This window comes from Herpailurus yagouaroundi, unplaced genomic scaffold, assembly GCF_014898765.1.
Source record: "Herpailurus yagouaroundi ecotype Mexico unplaced genomic scaffold, PumYag 166, whole genome shotgun sequence".
In the NCBI taxonomy this organism is placed as follows: Eukaryota; Metazoa; Chordata; class Mammalia; order Carnivora; family Felidae; genus Herpailurus; species Herpailurus yagouaroundi.
In genome coordinates this window covers 15,282,115-15,298,580 of record NW_024412407.1, presented here as the reverse complement: position 1 = coordinate 15,298,580, position 16,466 = coordinate 15,282,115, and the positions used below count along the sequence as shown (strand labels likewise).

At 36.2% G+C, this 16,466-nt stretch overlaps 1 protein-coding gene across 2 annotated transcripts in view; it reads right to left on the bottom strand.

Annotated features, from left to right (window-relative positions):
- The window catches only part of CPNE8 (copine 8), a 234,863-nt gene that overhangs the window by 92,697 nt on the left and 125,700 nt on the right, over positions 1-16,466 (bottom strand). The gene's annotated exons all lie outside the window — the stretch shown is intronic.

Below are 16,466 nucleotides of genomic sequence, written 5' to 3'. Positions count from 1 at the left end.
TCTTTCCATAATGTGGCTATTGTTGAAAGTGCTGCAATAAACATTTTGGTACAAGTTCCCCTATGCATCAGCACTCCTGTACCCCTTGGGTAAATTCCTAGCAGTGCTATTGCTGGGTCATAGGGTAGGTCTATTTTTAATTTTTTGAAGAACTTCCATACTGTTTTGCAGAGCAGCTGCACCAGTTTGCATTCCCACCAACAGTGCAAGAGGGTTCCCGTTTCTCCACATCCTCACTAGCGTCTATAGTCTCCTGATTTGTTCATTTTGGCCACTCTGACTGGCGTGATATCTGAGTGTGGTTTTGATTTGTATTTCCCTGATGAGGAGCGACGTTGAGCATCTTTTCATGTGCCTGTTGGCCATCTGGATGTCTTCTTTAGAGAATTCATGTTTTCTACCCATTCTTCACTGGATTATCTGTTTTTCGGGTGTGGAGTTTGGTGAGCTCTTTATAGATTTTGGATACTGGCCCTTTATCCAATATGTCATTTGTAAATATCTTTTCCCATTCTGTTGGTTGTTTCCTTTGCAGTGCAGAAGTTTTTATGTTCATGAGGTCCCAATAGTTCATTTTTCCTTTTAATTCCCTTGCCTTTGGAGATGTCTCAAGTAAGAAATTGCTGTGGCTGAGGTCAGAGAGGTTTTTTTCCTGCTTTCTCCTCTAGGATTTTGATGGTTTCTTGTCTCATATTCAGGTCCTTTATCCATTTTGAGTTTATTTTTGTGAATGGTGTAAGAAAGTGATATGGCCTTTTGTAGTAACATGGATGGAACTGGAGAGCGTTATGCTAAGTGAAATAAGTCATACAGAGAAAGACAGATACCATATGTTTTCACTCTTATGTGGATCCTGAGAAACTTAACAGAAGACAATGGGGGAGGGGAAGGGAAAAAAAAAAAAGACTAGAGAGGGAGGGAGCCAAAACATAAGAGACTCTTAAAAGCTGAGAACAAACTGAGGGTTGATGGGGGGTGGGAGGAAGGGGAGGGTGGGTGATGGGTATTGAGGAGGGCACCTGTTGGGATGAGCACTGAGTGTTGTATGGAAACCAATTTGACAATAAATTTCATATTAAAAAAAACATATATATAGAACAGATTAGAAAAATCCAAAAGAATGGTTTATTCTCAGATATTCTTTAATGGTGTTGAATTCAGTGCAATACCAAAAATGCAACTTTATACGAGGTTAGCTTAATATTAAAATGTTGCTGATTTTTAGTAACAACTGTGAATGTAAACTGTACTATCTGGTTTAAACTACAATGCAAAATTATTCCAAATATTATGAAATGTACACACAAAGGAAAGTTGTGTCTTCTATTTCTAATGAAGTGGTTAGTTGAGACAACTATTTAGATAATTCAAACGTAATTACCTGTATATTTTAAGTAAAGCTATTTTAAGGCTTTATTTCCCTTTTTCAAGTTGTAGGTACAGACATCAGTTAGAAATTATGAGTACCAGTATTATGTACCCAAACAGGTTGGAACTAAGAATCTCATAGTTGAACGTTAGAGCTTAAATATCAAAATCAGAGCAGAAATCCTTGATGGGGTGCAGCCAATCAACCTTTAGGACATAAAATCATTTAGGAAACTGAGCTTCTATCCATACCAGAGAGACATATGTCAATCATTTGGTCAAAATTTTTTACAAAATAAATAAATAACACCAAGCACTGAAACATATACGAATATTACCAAGCCTAAATTGTTATTGGTAGTGGCAGTGTTCTATGTGTCTTAATTTTTCTCCGGATCAGCAACTATAAAATTTTCCTTTCCAAACAGGATTGAAATGCAACATGAATAAATGGCTACAATGTATTTTTGTCTTGTTTTAATTCTCTCAGGTTATGTCTACAATAGTCAACATCAAACGCTAAAGCTAAGAACTTATGTTTCAAAGAAAAGTTTCTGGAATTCTGAATACCATGTTTCATTTCTCCTACACTAAGAAGCGAAAGATGATGGGAGATAAAAGCAGTGCTTAGAAAGACAGAGGAAGGGGCGCCTGGGTGGCGCAGTCGGTTAAGCGTCCGACTTTAACCAGGTCACGATCTCACGGTCTGTGAGTTCGAGCCCCGCGTCGGGCTCTGGGCTGATGGCTCGGAGCCTGGAGCCTGTTTCTGATTCTGTGTCTCCCTCTCTCTCTGACCTTCGCCCGTTTATGCTCTGTCTCTCTGTCCCAAAAATAAATAAACGTTGAAAAAAAAATTAAAAAAAAAAAAAAAGAAAGACAGAGGAATAAGCAGTAGTTTGATTTGCAGCCAATGACTAGTTACTAGTCATGTAAAATGGAAAAACCATTTCCACACTTTCCTTCGTTTTCATGTCTGGAAAAAGAACAATAATAATATTTTTTATTGGGAATTTTTTGAGAATTGAGAGGAAATGTGTAAAATTGCTTGGCATACCAAATTAAATTTAAAACTTGTATGGTGCATGATCTTAAAATTGGGTTCCCAAGCTATCTGTAGAACAATTTATATAACAAAAGGACTGTACACACCACAGTCTCTCTTATTCATTTTCTCTTTCTGACTAGACAATTTTGATGAAATATTTTTTTAATTTTTTTTTTCAACGTTTATTTATTTTTGCGACAGAGAGAGACAGAGCATGAACGGGGGAGGGGCAGAGAGAGAGGGAGACACAGAATCGGAAACAGGCTCCAGGCTCCGAGCCATCAACCCAGAGCCCGACCCGGGGCTCGAACTCACGGACCGCGAGATCGTGACCTGGCTGAAGTCGGACGCTTAACCGACTGCGCCACCCAGGCGCCCCTCGATGAAATATTAAAATTGTCACAAAGTAAAGGTATTTGGCAGATGCACATCTATAGTGACCTTGTCACTTGCTAAATTTTAATAAACTTTTTCCAGGACTCAGTTGTCACTAAGCTTAGTTTTATGTGTATTTGGAGTACTAGTAGGTGAGTGACAAACACTATACAACTATACAACACATGTGGGTAACACAAAATCTCAAATCGTCTTGGTATTTAGAATCGCGGAGAAAATAATGGGTGACCAATGCTTATCAGTAAATCCTATTGCATAAATGATCAGCATCATTACTATCAGAATCTTTTCATCACTCACAACTAGAAGTTTCATTTAATTGGAAGACTTTTATGACCAGCTCTATAGAATTTTCCCCTCAAAACTCTCAGTAGGTAATCACATATACTTCCACTGTGTAAAAGAGATCTTTTAGGTAGATGTTTCTCCAGTTTATACCTTTGATTTATATTCCAGCATCTCTCCCATCCCCTAGTCTCATATTTCTAATAGCCTGATATACATTCTCCCCTGTGATATATAACTTTAAAAAAGAATTGGGGATGAAAAAAAAAAAGAAATAGAATGAAAAAAGCAACCTTGGGGGGAGAGCAAGCAAAGCCAGGTCTTCAAAATATATGTATCTGTTAGGAAGAGAGAGCTGGGTATTGTAGAAGAGAGCACAACAGAATTAGGTTGATGTGATCTGAATGTTTTTGCTCCTCTGGTATGAGGCCATCATGAGTTCTAATACTGTTTGAATGAGACCATTCTCTAGGTTTACATTTGGGAGTCTCTCATCAAAACTAAGCAAAAGCTTCATCAAAAAAAAAAAAAAAAAGCTTATGCACAGTTAAGGAAACAGTCAACAAAACTAAAAGGCAACCTGTGGAATGGAAGAAGATATTTGCAAATGACATATCTGATAAAGGGTTAGAATCCAAAATATATATAGAATTTATAAAACAACACCCCAAAAACAAAAAATCCAATTTAAAAATGGGCAGAAGACATGAATACATATTTCTCCAAAGAAGACACCCAGATGGCCAACATCACTCATCATCAGGGAAATACAAATCAAAACTACAATGAGACATCACCCCACACCTATCAGAATGGCTGAAATCAACAACAAAAGAAATGACAGGTGTTGGTGAGGATGTGGAGAAAGGGATACCCTTTTGCACTGTTGGTGGGAATGCAAACGGGTGCAGCCACTCTGGAAAATAGTATGGGGTTTTCTCAAGAAGTTAAAAACAGAACTATCCTACAATCTAGCAATTGTACTACTAAGTATTTACCCAAAGAATACAAAAATACTAATTCAAAGGGATACATGCACCCCGATGTTTATAGCAGCATTATCTACAATAGTCAAATTATAGAATCAGCCCAAGTGTCCATCAACTGATGAATGGATAAGGTGGATGTGGTATATAAACACAATGGAATATCATTCAGCCATAGAAAAGAATGAAATCTTGGCCATAGATCGAGCTAGAGAGTTATTATTATGCTAGGCAAAATAAGTCAGTCAGAGAAACACAAATACATATGATTTCACTCATGTGGAATTTCAGAAACAAAACAAATGAGCAAAGGAGAAAAAGGAGAGAGAGGCCAACCAAGAAACAGATATTTAATTATAGAGAACAAACTGATGGTTACCAGAAGGGAGGTGGGTGGGAGGATGGTTAAATAGGTGATGGGGATTAAGAAGGGCACTTGTGATGAACACTAAGTATTATACGAAAGTCTTGAATTGCTGTATTGTATACTTGAAATTAATATTACGCTGTGTATCAATGAACTGGAATTTGAATAAAAACTTTAAGAAAAAAGCTAATAAAAAAGTTTAAATTCACCCAGTCCTGGGGCGCCTGGGTGGCGCAGTCGGTTAAGCGTCCGACTTCAGCCAGGTCACGATCTCGCGGTCCGGGAGTTCGAGCCCCGCGTCAGGCTCTGGGCTGATGGCTCAGAGCCTGGAGCCTGTTTCCGATTCTGTGTCTCCCTCTCTCTCTGCCCCTCCCCCGCTCACACTCTGTCTCTCTGTCTCTCAAAAATAAATAAACATTAAAAAAAATTAAAAAAAAAATTAAAATTAAAAAAAAAATAAATTCACCCAGTCCAAAATCAGGTTCATCGTAGCTACCTCAATTTCCACAAACTGACAAGTTAGCAACCCCCTATTTCCATCAGTGATGTGCATATTTCATTCTCAACTACATTCAGAATATGGGATCTGTGTTTTACTTCAGTCTTCAACTGTAACCATCCAGCAGCTACAAACTTATATACTCCATTTCCTTAACACTGGCTCTAGTATCTAGCTTCATTTTGTATAAAGAACTGAAAAGCTCACAAACCATGCAATCTGAAGCAAAAAACTTAACCTCAATTCATTTATCAGCAAAACTAGGAAGATAATCAATAATACCTACTGGATTCTTATAAGGATCAAATGAGAAAGTGGTGAAAAACACTTTTGTAAACTGCAAAGCTCTATGCATATTCAAGATGTAATTTAGTTGTTTTTCACGGCAAGGGTTTTATGATTTTTTATTGCCTTTACTGCCAACCTAATATGTTTCATTACTATCCCAATAACCTCCTTAACCTCTAAACTAGTTTTTATACTTCTGTGTCTCCCTGATTCCAAATCATTCTGCAAATATTTTCCCATATCTCTCATAGTGCTAGAATGTCCTTGGTTCATTATTCAGTAACAAAATCTCTTAATGACTCCAAAGTTCCAATGGAATTCAGAAAATACTCTCCAGTCTATCAGATGCCTTCCATCATATGGTCCTGACCTACCTTTGTATATGTATCTGTATTTCCCATTAATTCCCTCTAATACATTATAACATACTCACAATCACAGGCCCAAAACAAAATCCTTTACTTAATGGGCTCACAAAATCCCTTCTTTTAAAATCCTTACTCTCCTTTCAGATAAATCACCTATCATACTTTGTCATGAGCACATCTTGGCACTTCTGCTCAGATATGAACTTGTCTTTCTCTAAAATTTAACAACACATTATACCTTTCTCAAGGAACACGCCCTGCCTAGTATTTTGCTCCTAGAATGGTACTGTACATTCTGCAAGACCATATGGGCTGTGTGTGAATCATTTTTTAATTAGCCTGTAGTAACTAGGATAGCAATCTGCACTTTATAGATGCTCAAGAAAGCATTCGTCCTATTTAATTGTGTTGATATTCAGTTCCTAATCTCAGGGGAAAAAATAATGATTTCATAAGTAAGGTTTTTGTAGTTTTAGTTTTAGTTTTTAATTTTCCCATTTCTAACAGATTGAGTGAGTTTCTAAAAATGGTTCTCAACTCAAATCTGAGTTAGGCTGACCTGGGGAGTTTTTTCAAACAATTCATGTTTAGACTGTATCCCAAGCCTACTGAACCAGTATCTGTATCTGGAGAGGTATTATGTTAAGGAAAAGTGCTTCAAGTTGCATCTCCAGCTGCTGCAAATGGTCCACAATGTTTCTGGCAATAAATGAAAAAACACATTTTACTCTTGATTACAGGAAAACTTCAATGTTTTCTATCTTGTAGAATGGAGATGACACTTGACATCATTATAGAGATGTGCAAGATATTCTTCAATATAAGCAAAAAGAAAACCTGTTTGAAAATGAATGAAAAATCTTTTGGGATACACATGATAAAAATACCTGAAGTCACAAATATGTTAATTTTAAAACTTTTTTTAATTTTTATTTATTTTTGAGAGAGAGAAACAGAATGTGAGCAGGGGAGGGGCAGAAAGAGAGGGAGACACAGAATCTGAAGCAGGCTCCATGCTCCGAGCTGTCAGCACAGAGCCTGATGCAGGGCTTGAACCCACGAACGCTGAGATCATGACCTGAGCTGAAGTCAGACACTTAACCAACTGAGCCACCCAAGCGCCCCACAAATATGTTAACTTCGTAGTGAAAAACAATTACCATGAATGGGAAGAAGAGGTAGGGCTTTGTGTTCTTCTTTTGGAAAATTCAACACATTTTTCATGCATGTTATAATATAAATAGGCTGTATTTTTGCAGACTAAAATTACAAATTGCAAAATAGTCTGAAGGATGGTATGAGATGATAATAAAAGTGACAAAAAGAAACAATGTTTTGTTGCTTCAGAGCTGAATGACTGAATATCTTGTCTATACAAGTGTCCATCAATTGAAATGGTATTTAAAACTCTGCTTCCTTTCATTAGGAGACTGTTCTTTGGCTAAAAGCATCTATATAAGAAATTATTCCTGAATGTTTTAAATATAATAGAAACAGAAAGGTTTTAATTTTAAGGAGAAAAACTAAGAACCCATGGAGATGCTAACAGGAACCTGAATCACAACCTTCTGAGGTAAAGCAGGTGGCACCTTAATTTTCATGGAGAATAAAGTGCAATTAAAGGTTTCCTTTTTGTTATTGCTCGATATTAAAATAGGATCTAGAATTCTACATTTGGAAAATACTGATTGAATTTGCATATGATTTAGATGGTTTTGTCTCTTCAACTAATAAGAGTGCAATACATATTAATTCAATGAATGAAAAAATTAAGATAAATCACATGTAATATAAACAAATCTCACAAACTTAATGTTGAGGGAAGCCAGACACAAAAGAGTACCTACTACTTAATTCCATTTGTATAATTCAGAAACAGGCAACACTGAAGTATGTTAACAAAAGTCAGGAAGGTGGTTAACTAGAAGGAAGGGAAATAATGAATGGAAGAGGGAAGAGGAAGGCTTCTGCAGTGCTGGTAAAGCTGTTTCTTTCTTTCTTTTTTTTAAATTTTTTTTTAACATTCATTACTTTTTTAGAGACAGAGTGTGAGTGAGGGAGGGAGACACAGAATCTAAAGCAGGCTCTGAGCTGTCAACACAGAGCCCGATGTGGGGTTCGAACTCAAGGACGGCGAGATCATGACGTGAGCGGAAGTCACTTAACCGACTGAGACACCCAGGAACCCCAGTGGTAAAGCTGTTTCTTGATGTGGGTGCTGAATATACTGTATTGAATGCTGTATTCAAATTTGTGAAAACTCATTGAGCTGTATATTTATGATGTGTGCACTTTTCTGTACTACATTAACGTTGAATTAAAGTTTATTTTACACCTCCTGCTCTGTGCTGACAGATCAGAGCCTGGAGCCTGCTTTGGATTCTGTGTCTTCCTCTCTCTCTCTGCCTCTCCCCTGCTCACACTCTGTCTCTCTCTGTCTCTCAAAAAATAAATAAAATAAAATGTTAAAAAGTTTATTTTAAAAAAGGACCGTTTAGCTCCATCTCTTATTATGTTTGGAAAGACCTTCCAAATTCAGAGATTATTTTGTAGTCTTCTATTTTCTTTTCTTTGTGTTTTATTCTTTTCATTTATGTGGCTATTTTTTGGTCAATGGTATGAGTTTTAATTAATTCTTAATTAAACTTAAATCTTACACATAAATTATTTCAAATCATGTAAAATGCTCAATTGGTTATTTTCCAATTTGTCATTCTTCCTATTCTCATTCTAAATTAAAGCTTGACTGGCCTTGAAAACACAGGCTTCTTTCCCAGCAGGTCTGAACCTGACTTATTGTAGAATATTGGGTCCTGAGAGTTATAGATCTTACTACTAAATCATGTTGATAAGCCAAATTAAAAAGTAACATTTTCAGGTAATTTGAGTTCTTTTCCTGTGATGTAGGGGAGCGACATTTACCACTCCAAAATGTGTCTCTTTAAAGTTTTATCCATGTAAGTAATCTCTACACCCAACATGGGCTCAAATTTACAACCCCAAGATCAAGAGTCATATGCTCCTCTAACTGAGCCAGCCAACCTCCCCCAAAATGTGCCTCTTTTGCATGTGGATTATTTTATGCTGATTATTTTTAAGAAACAGAAGGCTTGGAAGAACCTTTGATCTTCCACCTAATTGCCTAACAGAATTTAGATAGAGGACCAACTCCAGGAAGGGAACTATCACCATAGATTACTATACCATGAACTAGGTATAGTAAGCAGGGAGGTAAACCCCCTATAAAACTCCTATGGTGAACAGACCTATCAAAGTCTGTTTGTTAAAATTCCTCCTGTGTCCCAATTATTTCTGTAGGGCCCAACAAACATTTCTTACCAAACACTTATTCTGTTTTTATCTTCCTGTGAATAAATCTTCTTTCCCTTTGAAGTCCCAGACCTCTACCCATTTCTCCTTAAGTCTGAATGGGATATAAGCCTCAATTGCCTAGCTGCCTCTAGCCCTTATAGTCTTTATGGCACTCCCAGATATATGTAATTAAGTTTGATTTTCTCTTGTTAATCTGTTTTATGCCAATTTAAATCTTAGACCAGCTGAAAGATTCTTGAAGGATAAAGGAAAATTTTTCCTTCCCAACAATGTCAATGAGTTAATCCTAATTCAGCAATGGTGGCATTGAGATACAAAATCACTTGTTTTGAAAACACAGACTTGTAACCCACATCTTTTCTGACACACATTTATAAAACCTCAGCTCCACCCATTTTCCCCTCTTTCCAGAGTTTGCCAGGATGGTCTGTGCTATTCTCAACAGTTCTCTACAAATTCCAGTTCTTCTTTTTCTAGAACTATATAAATCCTATGACTAAAAATTCTGTTTCTCCACTACTGTGATTCAGGATTTCTTTTGTTCCAATTCCTTTTCCTTTCCCTAAACTGCACTGTAAAAACCTTTTCTACTGTACTGTTGCTTTCTTTACTATTCTTTCAGTATCCATAGACTTAAAAACAAATTATTCCCATCACAATGTTGAATTATGATACTGTTGCCAAAATAAATAACAATTTTAGCCTTGTAACAAATATTTACACTCTTTTCATAAATATCCACATTTATTTCACCTTTTAACCTTGTGGAAACTAAAAAATTATAGAACTATAGGAAAATCATGAATTCACATTAATTACAATAATGGCATGATTTCATTACTTATTTCTTAGATATGCTGGACTTGGCAAATGACTGTAAGTGGTAGCTGAGAGCAAGGGAGGAGTCAATATCATGTTTCAAGTCTGCAAGCCTGGGATTATGATAATGTCTGGAGATGACACTAGAGAGTGAAATCCAGTAGAGTCCAAGTAAATGTAAAAATATAAAAACATTTATCTACTTACCCACTGTTCAGAGTGAGTCTACTCTAAACCTCTTTGTCTACTCTTCACAATTCAATCTCTTATGAGCCTTTCCTACTACTCCAGTTTCCAAGGACCTTCCCTAGGGCTCCCCAGGTCACCCTATAATCCAACAATTAAAAAGTTGACCCTGGCAGGGGCGCCTGGGTGGCTCAGTCAGCTGAGCGCCGACTTCAGTTCAGGTCACGATCTCGCGGTCCGTGAGTTCGAGCCCCACATCGGGCCCCTGTGCTGACAGCTCAGAGCCCAGAGCCTGTTTTAGATTCTGTGTCTCCCTCTCGCTGACCCTCCCCCGTTCATGCTCTGTCTCTCTCTGTCTCAAAAACAAATAAAACATTAAAAAAAAAAAAAAAAGTTGACCCTGGCAAAGAAAAGGGTTTCCAGGGACCTATTTTAATTGCACAGCTGTCATCTATTTTGATGGTTGATAAACATTTTGAATATCACCCCCTGGTAATCTCACAATAAAATAAAAACCTACGAGAGGAAAGGCAGATTTAGCGGTGAAGTTGATGATTAATTCACATTGGACATAATTAAATAGACTCAGTTTCTTTGTTAAATAAAAAAAAAATCGAAGTTGTCTACAAATAGTTTTTAAAAAGTGAGAAAATGACAGCTGAATTAATTACCTGCCTGAAGTTTCAACTAAAGAGATATAATCGCTAACATCATTCAAGATAATTTCATAATTTCAAGGGCAGAAATGAGAAGATAACTAACCATCACTGATAGAGGATTGTGTGTTTATCAGAAAGACAACAGAGTTATTTCAAATGCTCTCTTCTGTAACATTGAAATAACACAAGGAGCTACTCCATTAAAGACACTGTAACTTACATTGTGGGAAACAGTAAGACAAAATACAGTCCTTAACCTCAGGGAGTTTACAATTTAATATGACAGCTAAAGCAGAAACAAAATTTCAGCATAAATCATAGTATGCTAGATATGCTAATTAGCATTCCTAAATGGTAAACACAATACACAAAAGAGAGGGATTAAATGAATTTAGATGTATAGGAAAAGCTTTCAGACAATTTGAGACTATTTAACTTGGGCTGAGGGGCATCTGACTTAAGCTCAGGTCATGATCTCAGCGTTCATGGGTTCGAGCCCCACGTTGGGCTCTGTGCTGACAGCTCAGAGCCTGGAACCTGCTTCAGAGTCTTTGTCTCCCTCTCTCTCTGCTCCTCCCCTGCTCATGCTCTGTCTCTCCTTCAAAATTAAATGAACATTTAAAAAAATTTTTTTTTAATTTAAATTGGACCAGAACAGAAAACCAACAGGCAAAAATTAACACAGAAATGGAAGGACATATAAAACACATTAAAGAAAATTAAAATATTCTTGTATAAAGATTAGAATTGTGTATTTTCACTAGCCTGACAAATTGTTTAGCATATAATAAATGCTCAATAACAATTTCTTCCAAAATTAGTTAATAGAATTTCTATTAGGACATAGAGACATACAAAAATGATTACCACCTTAGATATCATCATATACATAATTAAATCAGTCTTTAATGAGGGTAAGAATTATAGATTGGAGGGAAAAGGGGACAAAACCCCACAAACTATATGTGAGGAAAATCATTACCTAAATTCGTAGGAGGTGGAGGAACAAAAGGTATGGCAGTAAACAACACATAGATTATGAAATTCCATTTATCTACATTTTTAAAAAGTCTCCAAGGAGTGGAGGTGGTGGAACGAGAAAAGTGAATACACATTTAGGACATTCAGGGTTAACTGCAAGCAATCAGACAGCTATTGTTAGGGAAAGTTTAATTAGAGTAAGTGAGAAGATTTTTTTTTTTTAATTTTTTTTAACGTTTTATTTATTTTTGAGACAGAAACAGAGCATGAACGGGGGAGGGGCAGAGAGAGAGGGAGACACAGAATCGGAAGCAGGCTCCAGGCTCTGAGCCACCAGCCCAGAGCCCGACGCGGGGCTCGAACTCACGGACTGCGAGATCGTGACCTGAGCTGAAGTCGGCTGCTTAACCGACTGAGCCACCCAGGCGCCCCGTGAGAAGATTTTAAATAAATGAAAAAACTACAAAAGGTTTGCACGTGTTTCTCCTAAATGAGTTATAAATGCCTTAGACAACTTACAAGTAAATTCTTGAGTGGGGCACTGGACCGAGAATGACTGTTATTTCACACCATGATGATGCATAATTGCAGAACTAAAACATCAAGAGTGTTTATCAACTATCTTCAAAAGGAACAGACTAGAAAATGATAGATAGCACTTACATGGTATTTCCCAGATAAATGAAGTTTGCACTTATTCTAAGTGTCACTATTTAAAACAACTACATTAGACATCATGCAGAGTGCTAATAAAACCTTTACTCTCCTTGTTCAGCATATTTCAAGAGTCAAATTTTATGACTGGCAGCTCACTAGTTCAGCCTTTTCATGAAGTCATCTTCGAGAGATAGCGATCTACTCGGTGGCCCATTTACAATCAGTCCCACATCAGAGCCACGAGGTTTTAACGCAGAGCTGTTCTGTGAACGCTCCCTGAATTTTAAACGAGCCACAAAGTCAGCTGAAGCTACTTCAAGCAATTGAAGCTTTTCAAAGATACTACCACTGATTGCTTTGTAACCCAGACAAGTCAGTTTCTCAGCACTTCAGCTTTTCAATTGTTAAAATGAGGTTTTAAATATTCTTACTTCACATCACTTGACGAAATGGTGGGGATTATGGAGACGATTTTAGTAAAGTGGTTTTAACTTGTTGAAAATTGGTACATTTACACTGATTATTCATACTAAGGTCAAGCAATGTCTCTGCACTCAGACCACTGCCAAGGTGTTTAAATAGAAAAGGACAAGTGACTATATTTCTTCTGTTGCAAATTAGCTCAGGCTACCCATTTTAATGTCAACTGGTTACTTGCGTAACAGCATTGCCACATTTTTGTAGGCATCAGGGTGCACGAGATGTTTGTTACAGAATTAATCTCAAGTTGATGAATTACGTTAAACATACCATTAGATTTCTGACCCCAAATCACACCACTTCGTGAAGTTTCTAATCTGCGAATATAATTATCACCTCAATTATCTGAAGCACCCTAGCTAGTAAAACAAAACGTGTCTGTAAGCAAGTAACACCGTCAAGCATTGTTCACTTAAATTCTTGACTGAAATATTCTCTCTGAACTGACAGATCAGGTTACTTTATGGGTTACCTATGGTTAAATTCATACACAAAATAATATAGATATCTGAACAGTTTTCCCCCACTTTGTAAGGGGACACTCAAAACAATGACATACAGACAAATAAAACTGATTTAAAAATAAAACAAAGAGCTGATATAAAGTTACTTAAGATGTATATTATATGGGTTTAATTAAACTTTACATGGTGCTATCCGGTATGACAGTTGCCAACCAGATGTTGCAATAGGGCACTTGGAATATAGTCAGTCTGAATGAGGTATGTTGCAAGCATCAATAACATACCGGATTTCAAAGACTTAGTATAAAAAATGTAAAATGTCTCATTGCTAATTATATTGATATTGATTCTATATTAAAATAATATTTTGCATATATAGAATTAAATAAAATATATTATTACATCATTTTCATTGGTTTATTTTTAGTTTTCAATGTTGCTACTAGAAAATTTTAAATTACATATGTGATTTGCAATATATTTATACTAGACAATGCTGATATAGCTGTCAAAAACAGGTGAGAGGAATCCACTGAGTAAATAATCTTTTTTCTAAATAGAGGAAACGAAAGTTCTCAACCTAGATACAGAATTTAAAAATCGATACATGTACATGATTCCTGACAAATACTAAAGACAACAGGAAACAGTTTCTGCTGATAATTACATTGTATCATGAAATATAATGAATGTCAAATCATGTTCACCCTGATTTCAGGAAAGAACATCTACATTGGGAAATTATGTCAGAGAAACAAAATGTGTGTAGAAAGTATAATAACCATGTTATCATAAGCATATGTAACCACAAGCTGGAATATCAACTTGTAGAACAATCTACACAGTGACTACTACACATTATAAAACTAGTATCCGGATTCTATGGCTTTTAGGCATTATTGTTATGAGACTAATGTGCCTTTCAAATTTCATCAATCATATTTATTTAGAAGAAAGACTTATCAAAAATTATTTAATTATTTTAATTTTGCTTTTTATATGTCATTTTCAAACATCATTTTGCTAACACTGAAAAGCTAATTACTATACCCGGGTCATAGAAAATTATGCACTGAAATTTCTTAGATTAAAATATGGATCTATATTCTGGATTAAAGAAAGAGCATTTTGACCTGTTAAAAAATTATTAAACCAGTTATAAAATTATAATACACTCCTGCAATTATTCTGCTAATCATATAATTCATTTCCAAGGAATGTTCAAAGTTCCCCCTAACAATCCTTCCCCTGCCACCTTCATCCCCTTTTTATTGTCAGACAGTCTTACTCCTGAGAGTTCTTTTGAACATGCTGTTAATGATGGTATATTGAGGTGGAATTTAAAATTAAATCAACATGGGATCCACTACCACCAATAGGTGAAGATCCAATGACAAGATGAGTTCATCAAATTTCAACACCTAAATGTTTCCTTTCCATCTAAATTCATGTCTCAAAAGTAAATCATTGTATATCAAAAAAAAAAAAAAACCCTAATCTAATGACCCAAATGCTTCACTTCCTTTAACTACATTCTATAATCCCCCCATCTTTCTATTTCTACTCTCCCTCATGCGCTTGTTCTCACTCAAGCTCTTATTCTCATAATCTAAGACAGCTCGTTTATACAATTGGATAGCTATCAAGACTCTTTCAAAATCTGAAATACTCATTTACCTCTCCTAACTTCCTGTTACATAAGACTTGCTACCTAGGAAAGCTTCATCCACCTCTCTGAGTAATATAAAATGTTAGGAAATGGCATACTTCTGTTAAAACGTTTCTTAAATAGTACTTGCATTCTTCTTCATTACAACATTATCAATTGCCAAAGAATCATAGAGTAAGACCAATGTCCAGGTTGAAGGCTTTTATTTATATGCCATGATTTATAATTATAATGTTAGAGAAATATAGTGTATTATTTATGAGTGAACTGTTGGACGAAGAACACTGCCAGGGTTCAAGTCCTGGCTCCACCATTTGTTACTTGTATGACCTAGGCACATTACTTCTTTGCCTTGATTTTTTTATCTGTAAAATAGTATTCATACACTACCTATCTCTTACTGTGAAAATTAAATAAGGAATAACATGAAAAATGCTGAGAGAATACCTAGCATATTAAAAATATTCAATAAATCATATGCTCAAAACTCCAATATCAAAAAAGAAAGAAAAATGATAATTAAATTCCAAGGTAATTCTGATCTCCAAAACTATTCAAAATTTTTGTGGCTCAGAAGTAGACTGGAAGACAGAAGGAGAGTCATAAAATCTCACTTTTCAAAGCAGGACAATAAAACATCTACAGTGTCTGCAAATTTTAGATTAAAGGTCATAGATGCAAATGAAATCTGAATTTATACACTTCATTTCAAAGTGTTCAAATTAAAATTTCCCTAATTTCCTAATAGAGAAAGGCCACCATTGTTGCATTCTCAATTAAAATTTAAAACAGGGTATGATATAAAGCTTAAAGTCCTGCTTTACTCAGATTGGCATTATTTCTTCTATTTATTCTGAGGTGCAAAACTCATTTTCTCAGTGAATAAAGTTTAATGAAGCAATGGAGCGAGCATATGTCTCTATGAGAAAACATAATGTTTTCTACTGAGATTTCTCCAGAATTCATGTAGAAATTGATTATCTTTCAGAGTAACTTTAGGGTTGCCTGGGTGGCTCAGTCAGTTAAGCATCCAACTCTGGACTTCGGCTCAGGTCATGATCTTGCAGTTTGTGAGTTCGAGCCACCCCCCCCCCCAATTGGGCTCTATGCTGACAGTACAGAGCCTTCTTGGGATTCTCTCTCTCTCCTTCTCTCTCTGCCCCTCCCTCACTTGTGCTCTCTCTCTCTTTCAAAAATAAATAAATAAACTTAAAAAAAGAGTAACTTCAAATGGTGTTAGGATGCTTTAGCACAGTCATGCTTGAGATACCACTTGAAGAATGAAACCAATTATTTGGTGAGAGCTGAAGTGTGGGATAGTATCTTCACCTCTCTCTCCATCCCCCCTTATCAGTCCACAAAAAGGAGAAAATACTAGTTGGGCCAAATTCCACGTCACCAATTGGACCATGTATGCAAATGAATGGATGGGGGGTGGGGGAGAGGGGAAATGGGTGATGGGCATTGAGGAGGGCACTTGTCAGGATGAGCACTGGGTGTTGTATGGAAGCCAACTCGATAATAAATTATATTTAAAAAAAAAAGGAATGACCTAGGGCAAAGTGAGATGTGAGCATTTCTGGGTCCCTTGGCTTAACATCATTTAAAACCATATC